Raw genomic sequence first — 7,449 nt, 5'->3', positions numbered from 1 at the left:
GGCTTAGGGGGAAAGGGTAAGTAAGCAAATTATTGTTTTTGGAAATGAATTTCAATTTTTCTAAAGAGAATCTTTTGTGTATTTCAGATGGAAGGCTATGAGGATGAAAAGGAGAAGAATGAGAATGAAGAGGAGGAGGATGAAGATGAGGAAAACAATCCAACTAAGAAGGATTAGGTTGGTACTTTTTGGTTTTTATCTGAAGCAGTTTTAGTTTCGGGCAGTATCAGGAAATATTTCTAAAGTGATGATGAGGTGAACCTAAGCTCAATATTTTCTCGTCAAGGAGCTGAAACTCTAATAGGGGATCATACAAGAACGAGAAGAAATCTTCGTGATCTTAACGTAGATCATGCGTTTCTGTCTTCTTGTTCAGGCAAAACACCTCTACAAATTTCAAATGAAAGTGTTAGGAGAGCCTCAATAAATAAATCTTTATAGTCGAGTATTTTTAAAAATTATAGTCTTAACTTCATATACTAATATATATTATTGTAATTATTTATATTAGTAAGGATTGATTTAAATTAATAAGATGTTAACCATGTGTTTGTAATACACTTCGTTGGATGTTGTATAAATTTTACTTAGTAATATGAAGATGTAAGAAGTTTAATTCAGAATTCTAAGATATTTCTATCATAAAAAGTAGCTCAAATTCCCAAGCGGTTGTTTTGATTTGTGTACTAGTGTCAGGTCAGTCTTTAAAACCTAAGTAAACTGCATCTTCTCAAACAATACTACGTACAGTTATACATCACTTCCAATCAAATGTAAGTGTGGACAGGGCTTTGCGAATGAGCAACAACTTGCGGCACACCTTAGTTGGTGTGTCCATCGTGTGAATCTCCGTAAATGCGGTGGAGTTATGATCTTTGATAAAAGATCCAATGCCCAGCTGAAGATAAACCTCGTGAAAAACCGAGAGAGAATGCAAAAGGGTGAAATGGTAAGTTTCTTTTTCTTTTCTATTTTCTTTTATTTGGGTGGGCGGGTGGGTGGGTGGGGAGGAGGGATATCAAAATTAAAAATTTCTAAAATATGTGTAGCTGCCTCTGGTTGTTGATCTTGATAATGCAGATGAAGGAGATGAGAGAGGAGGATTAGGAAATAATTTTTTATTATTATTTTGAAAGATATAATGTAGTAAATTTTTTGGGATCCTAAATTCTAATTTTATATATCTGCAGATGAAGATTGAAGATGAGAGATAAGAGCAACAAGGATGAAGATGAGGATAATCCTGAAAATAAAATATACTATAAGTTAGATACCTAGAAATAAATATTGTGCCCCAGAGCAATACAGATCGGATCGCTCCTTTCCTCCTTCTCCAAACCCTCCCTAACCCTAACGCCAACCCTAACACTAGCTATGGAGTCTCTTTGTTCAGCTTGTACGCATGTTGTTAGGGGTGTTCATGTTTTGGTTGTCCCTTATGAGACATATTCACACGAGAAAACTTATCATATGTGGCTCCTCCAATCATGTCCTAAGGCAATGGAATGTCTAGACTACTCCTCTTTGAGGAGGCGCTTTGGAAAGTACCCCCACGCCTCCGACCAGATTGGATTCAGTTCAAGATAAAACATATAAATGTTACTAAGCTTTGTTTTCCATGATATGTTCCCTGGTATGTTGTAGATCAAAAGAGCGATTGCATTAAGAGTGCTTTGAGCACATCATGCTTTGACGAGACTAACATGGATGACTTTGGCATCATTTTGGCTTTTTATTGTGGATCACACATCTTTCCGCGACAAGTGCTCAGTGTTGTCTGTATTCCTGATAGAAAAAACTGGATTAAGAAGAAAATTACATTAAGTTCAATATTTTCTCGTCAAGGAGCTCAAACTCTAATAGGGGATCATACAAGGGCGAGAAGAAATCTTCGTGATCTTAATGTAGATCATGCGTTTCTGTCTTCTTGTTCAGGCAAAACACCTCTAAAAATTTCAAATGAAAGCGTTAAGAGAGCCTCAATAAATAAGTCTTTATAGTCGAGGTAGTCTTTAACTTCATATAGTAATATATATTATTGCAATTATTTATATTAGTAAGGATTAATTTAAGTTAATAAGATGTTAACCATGTGTTTGTAATATAATTCGTTGGATGTTGTTGTATAAACTTTACTTATTAATATGAAGATGTAAGAAGTTTAATTTAAAATTCTAAGATATTTCTATCATAAAAAGTAGCTCAAATTCCCAAGCATCTGTTTCAATTCATGTACTAGTGCCAAGTCAGTCTTGAAAACCTAAGAAAACTGCATCTTCTCAAACAACACTATGTATAATTACATACGTCACTTGCAATCAAATGTAAGTGTGGGCAGGGCTTTGCGAATGAGCAAAAACTTACGGCACACCTTAATTGGTGTGTCCATCGTGTGGACCTCCGTAAATGCGGTGGAATTATGATTTTTGATAAAAGATCCAATGCCCAGCTGAAGATAAACCTCGTGAAAAACCGAAAGAGAATGCAAAAGGGTGAAATGGTAAGTTTCTTTTTCTTTTCTATTTTTTTTTTTTTGGATTGGTGGGGGGGGGGGGGGGGGGATATGAAATTAAAATTTTCTAAAATATGTGCAGCCGCCTCTGGTTGTTGATCTTGATAATGCAAATGAAGGAGATGAGAGAGGAGGATTAGGAAGTAATTTTTTTATTTTTTTTTACTGTTTTGAAAGATATCATGTAGTAAATTTTTTGGGATCCTAAATTCTAATTTTATAAATCTGCAGATGAATATTGAAGATGAAAGAGAAGAGCAACAAGGATGAAGATGAGGATAATCCTGAAAATAAAATATACTATAAGTTAGATACCTAGAAATAAATATTGTGCCCCAGAGCAATACAGATCGGATCGCTCCTTTCCTACTTCTCCAAACCCTCCCTAACCGTAACGCCAACCTTAACCCTAGCTATGGAGTCTCTTTGTTCAGCTTGTACGCATGTTGTTAGGGGTGTTCATGTCTTGGTTGTCACTTACAAGACGTATTCATACGAGACAACTTATCAGATCTGGCTCTTCTAACCATGTCCTAAGGCAATGGAATGTCTAGGCTACTCCTCTTTGAGGAGGCACTTTGAAAAGTACCTCCACGTCTCTGACCAGATTGGATTCAGTTCAAGATAAAACATATAAATATCACTGGGCCGTGTTTTCCATGATGTGTTCCACGGTATGTTGTAGATTAAAAGAGTGATTGCATTAAGTGTGCTTTGAGCACATCATGCTTTGACGAGACTAACATGGTTGACTTTGGCATCATTTTGGCTTTTTATCGTGGATCACACGTCTTTCTGCGACAAGTGCTCAGCGTTGTCTCTATTCCCGATAGAAAAAACTGGATTAAGAAGAAAATTACAAAGGCATGGAAGCCCAAGACTGATAGAGCCATCGATGAGGCGGCTGATGGCACCCCCAATGAGGCGGCTAATGACAAGCAGGCAGATCTTTCTTTTAAGGTGTCAAAGAAAAAAGTTTTAGGAAGGATATCCAAACTTGAAAATGCAGTCGCAATGCTTGAGATTAAGTTGGTTGAAGAACAACTTGGAGCTCCTTAAAGTGATTGAGGCGTTCCTTGTTGCTAAACTAAACTAATTCCATCTTAGGACATGTAATACTTTTGTCAGACACAATTAGAAAAGAAGGCTCATAACAATAAAGGTTTATGGAATGACTGACTTATATCAATGAAGGTTTATATGGTTGACTTTCAAAAGGGATGCACTTGCTTTTGTCAAGTGATTGATATTACATAATGTTTTGGTTGCTCAATTAATGTAAATAGTATGAAGTGATAATATGGCATGAATAGATTATCATTTTCATCGAATTACTATCCTTTCCACGTGGAGAACTTTTAAAAATGTGATAATGGTCATATTACAATCTGGATCATCTGAACTCTCATATGCTGCTTGTAGTTTTTTTCTTAATCGAATTATCTAGCTTTGGTTTTTTTTTAATAAAAAATTATTATGCCCCAAAATTGAAATAGTTGTAGCATGTAGGCTCGGTTTGACTCCCAAAAAATTATGGATAGTGATGTCATGATCCTTATACTCTCCGTCTACCGAATCAAAGTATGTACCAGCTATGAGAGAAGGGAATTGACTATCTAATTCCTCAATGCTAAACATACCAAAAGAGTAGTGATTTCTTAAATTCTTGGCATACATAATTGTAACGACCCGTTTAGTCGTTTTAGCATTTTGGAGTCTTTTCCCCAAATTAGCCTTTTCGTGGCTTGGAAATGATATTCTTGACTTGCGGGGATAGGTGGTACAGTTATATAATTGACGGGTAAATTATAGAATTTATCTATTTAATGTGTGTGAATAGTTTATTCATAGGAATTTTGTTTGCACTTATATAAGGTATAAGTTGGTGAATAATGTATTTTATTAATTGGGTCAATTTTTACCTTATACATATTGGTTGAGTAAAAAGATTATTTTGGACAATTATTTTAGTTGGTGGTTAATGGGCCAAGCCCATAATTAATTTAATACCCTATATTATATGACCTATATATAAGATAATGAATTAAGTTCGTAAGGCTTAACAATTGGGGGTCATAGCATTAGAAAATTTAATCAAGAGGGAGCCTTGAAGGCAGTTGGCGGCGTCGGACACCAAATCCACGGAGAGAGGGTCGACTACTGCTCTAGGTAAGAAGCTCAATTAAACATCTAAGTTTGGATCTAGAATTGGTGCTTTGAGATATTTCTATTGGCTTGGAGTATTAAAATATTTTGCTTGGTGGGAAAAGAAGTTAACTTCTACTTGGATTTACCATAATCCGTTCATGCTTGGTCCTTTATAAATTATAGAGTTAGGAGACAATAGTTTATGGCTGTCATTATTGAGTAATAATGATAAAATGATTAACAGTGGGATGAATTTAAACCAAGAAAATTTTGCATGACTATTAATTTTTGAGGAATCAATGGCATAACGTGGGGAGCAAATTGTGTAATGTCTACTTTCTATTGTTGGGTACTATCGGGACAGTTGATGGAAATAACAAGCTACTATAATTAATTTGTCATGTTTCCACTTTTAGTTATATTTGTACCCCTTCAAATTCATGGTATTTGAGTTGTGGAAAGTGAGAATTTAATCCTAAGTTAAGATTTTGGGGTGATTGAAGATTTTGAGCCATAGTCTTAAGGAATGGGAATTTATGATTTGAGAGTCTATTTGTGGATGGAATTGACTAATTTTCTAAATATAGGACCCTTGGGTTATGGGTAAAATGATTTTTAAAGAAAATTCCAGTTTTGCCCTTGTGGGCCCGAGGCCACTTTTCGGGGTGCGTTTTTGCGTTTCAAATATAAGTACAACAATATGGGTGTTCTTAGATTCGTATTCTAACGTAGATTATATATTTGATAGACTCTTTCCGTTCGGAAGCACTTCGGAAGGGAAAAGCTTTGGCGTGAGAGTTCGTGGCACCTGTTCGACATTGAGGTAGGTTACGGTTTACTTTATGTCTAGACTCCGGTTAGCGAAACGTATGTAGATAGTAGTGATTGACGAGGAAAGCATGATAGGTCTTCAGACATGGTGTGGAGGTGAATTCTATCTAGGTTGGTATTGTCAGCTGTTTTGTGGGCTTGTCGCCATTATTGCGATATTGTTATGTGGGCTTGTCACCATGGTTGTGATTTCATGTACTTGATATAATTGTCTCTCTCTGACTCTTGTTGTCTCACTTGTCATATGTAAGAGGAAGGTTATTACTAAGAAATTAAATATTGAATTGCATTTCATAGTATGAATCTGTGGAACCTATGATTGCGGTGATTATTGAGGTTGACTTCATGCGAGGCATGCATCCCATATTCTATGTATTATTTGATGTGATTATCACCTAGTTGTATTTCTGTCATATACTAGCTCACTCATCTCATGAAAGGGAAGGGTAGTATTGATGATTGAACCATGGACAATAATATGACTTGTACTTGTTCATTGCATATTGGTGATATAGTTGAGACTGATATCTGCATGGCATGCTTCCATATATACTATTATGTTGTCCTGATGGTGAGGTGAGTGATTGAGAGACTCCGAGGTCTTTGCCGGAGATTGAGAGTGATTGAGAGACTCCGAGATCTTTGCTGGAGATTGAGAGTGATAGAGAGACTCTGAGGTCTTTGTCGGAGATTGAGAGTGATTGATAGCCTCCGAGGTTTCTACCGGAGAGCACAAGTGGTACATGGACTTCGCGGGTCCCCTATGGGTCATGACTACGAGGCATTGCCATAGAATGTATGTATGAGAGTGGAGCGTGAGAGGTGACTACTGCATTGCATAATGATTCTTGATGGGTGAATTATGGATTTGTTGTTGTTTGTAAGGTATTTATTTTGTAGGCTTGATGAACTCGAGGTTTAGATATTTCCACCTAGGCTTGTAACCTGAGATATTGAAATCCCTTGTAACTATCGTTACTGCAAGACTTTCATATTTGCTAGAGTTGTGCTGTTTTTGATTACTTATCTGCTTATTTGTTAGTTACTTCTTATTTATATGCGTGAACTAACCATTGTCGGCCTATGATACCTACGAGTCTTGTGTTGTGCTCATACTACTCTTGCTACACTCCTAGTGTAGAGTTGTTTTCAGGTGATGTTCGGAGTCTCGAGACCGTTTCAAGGCATTTGTCAGAGGCGTCTGGGTGAGCTATTTAAGATCTTGCAACCCAGAGTCCCTTCTTAGATTTCTGTTGTTCCTTATCCTTAAACAAAAGTCGTATCTAGTTTGAATCTGTTATTTACTTCAAATTGTAAACTTCTTAGAAGCTCTTGTACGAGTCTAGACCAGGTTTTGAGAATTTCTTATAATAAAAGTATTTCTTCCGCATTGGATTTAATATTTAAACTGTTGAGTGTGTTTACATATTGCTATTTCGCATGTTGTATCAATTGAGGTAATTAGGGGGAGGGTTCACCCACCAGGGGAGGTTAGTGTGGGTGCCCGCACGATCCGTGATTTGGGTCGTAACAATAATGATTTCAACAGTTTTGTTTGTATCAATAACTTCTATCAGTTAATATTTCATTATAATTAATGCAATCCCAAAGGAGGAAATCTCTCCAATTTCTTCATCCATCCATAAAAAATAAAAATAAAAAATCAAATAGTCGTCAAGTTTAAAACATTGAGAAACTAAGTTACAATTTGTTCTCATCATTCTTATCAGTCTATTAAGGATATCTACTTTTTTTTTTTTTTGGGTGTTGGTCTATAGCAAAGGTCATCCATACTTCAATTAAAATTTCATATTATTATCTATGAGTTACGTTTAAAGTGATTAACGACTATGCGCCTCATGTATCTTTTTAACAAACATAACAAGACTGCTTCGAATGATTTGGTCAACAGTCTATCAAAGCGAAAAAATAACTCAATCTGCTGAGTTAATGTGTAA

At 36.0% G+C, this 7,449-nt stretch overlaps 1 long non-coding RNA gene across 2 annotated transcripts; it reads left to right on the top strand.

Annotated features, from left to right (window-relative positions):
* Window positions 1–4,572: 4,572 nt before the first annotated feature.
* On the top strand, window positions 4,573–7,124 carry LOC132605327 (uncharacterized). Of its 2 annotated transcripts, none has more exons than XR_009569146.1 (3): window positions 4,573–4,681; window positions 5,409–5,483; window positions 6,633–7,124. It is a non-coding gene; the product is annotated as an uncharacterized LOC132605327 (long non-coding RNA). The 2 variants fall into 2 exon arrangements; XR_009569145.1 differs by having other exon boundaries at window positions 6,628–7,124.
* Window positions 7,125–7,449: the final 325 nt, after the last annotated feature.

The sequence above is a fragment of the Lycium barbarum genome, chromosome 8 (genome assembly GCF_019175385.1).
Source record: "Lycium barbarum isolate Lr01 chromosome 8, ASM1917538v2, whole genome shotgun sequence".
In the NCBI taxonomy this organism is placed as follows: domain Eukaryota; kingdom Viridiplantae; phylum Streptophyta; class Magnoliopsida; order Solanales; family Solanaceae; genus Lycium; species Lycium barbarum.
This window is presented reverse-complemented; position numbering and strand designations above follow the sequence as displayed.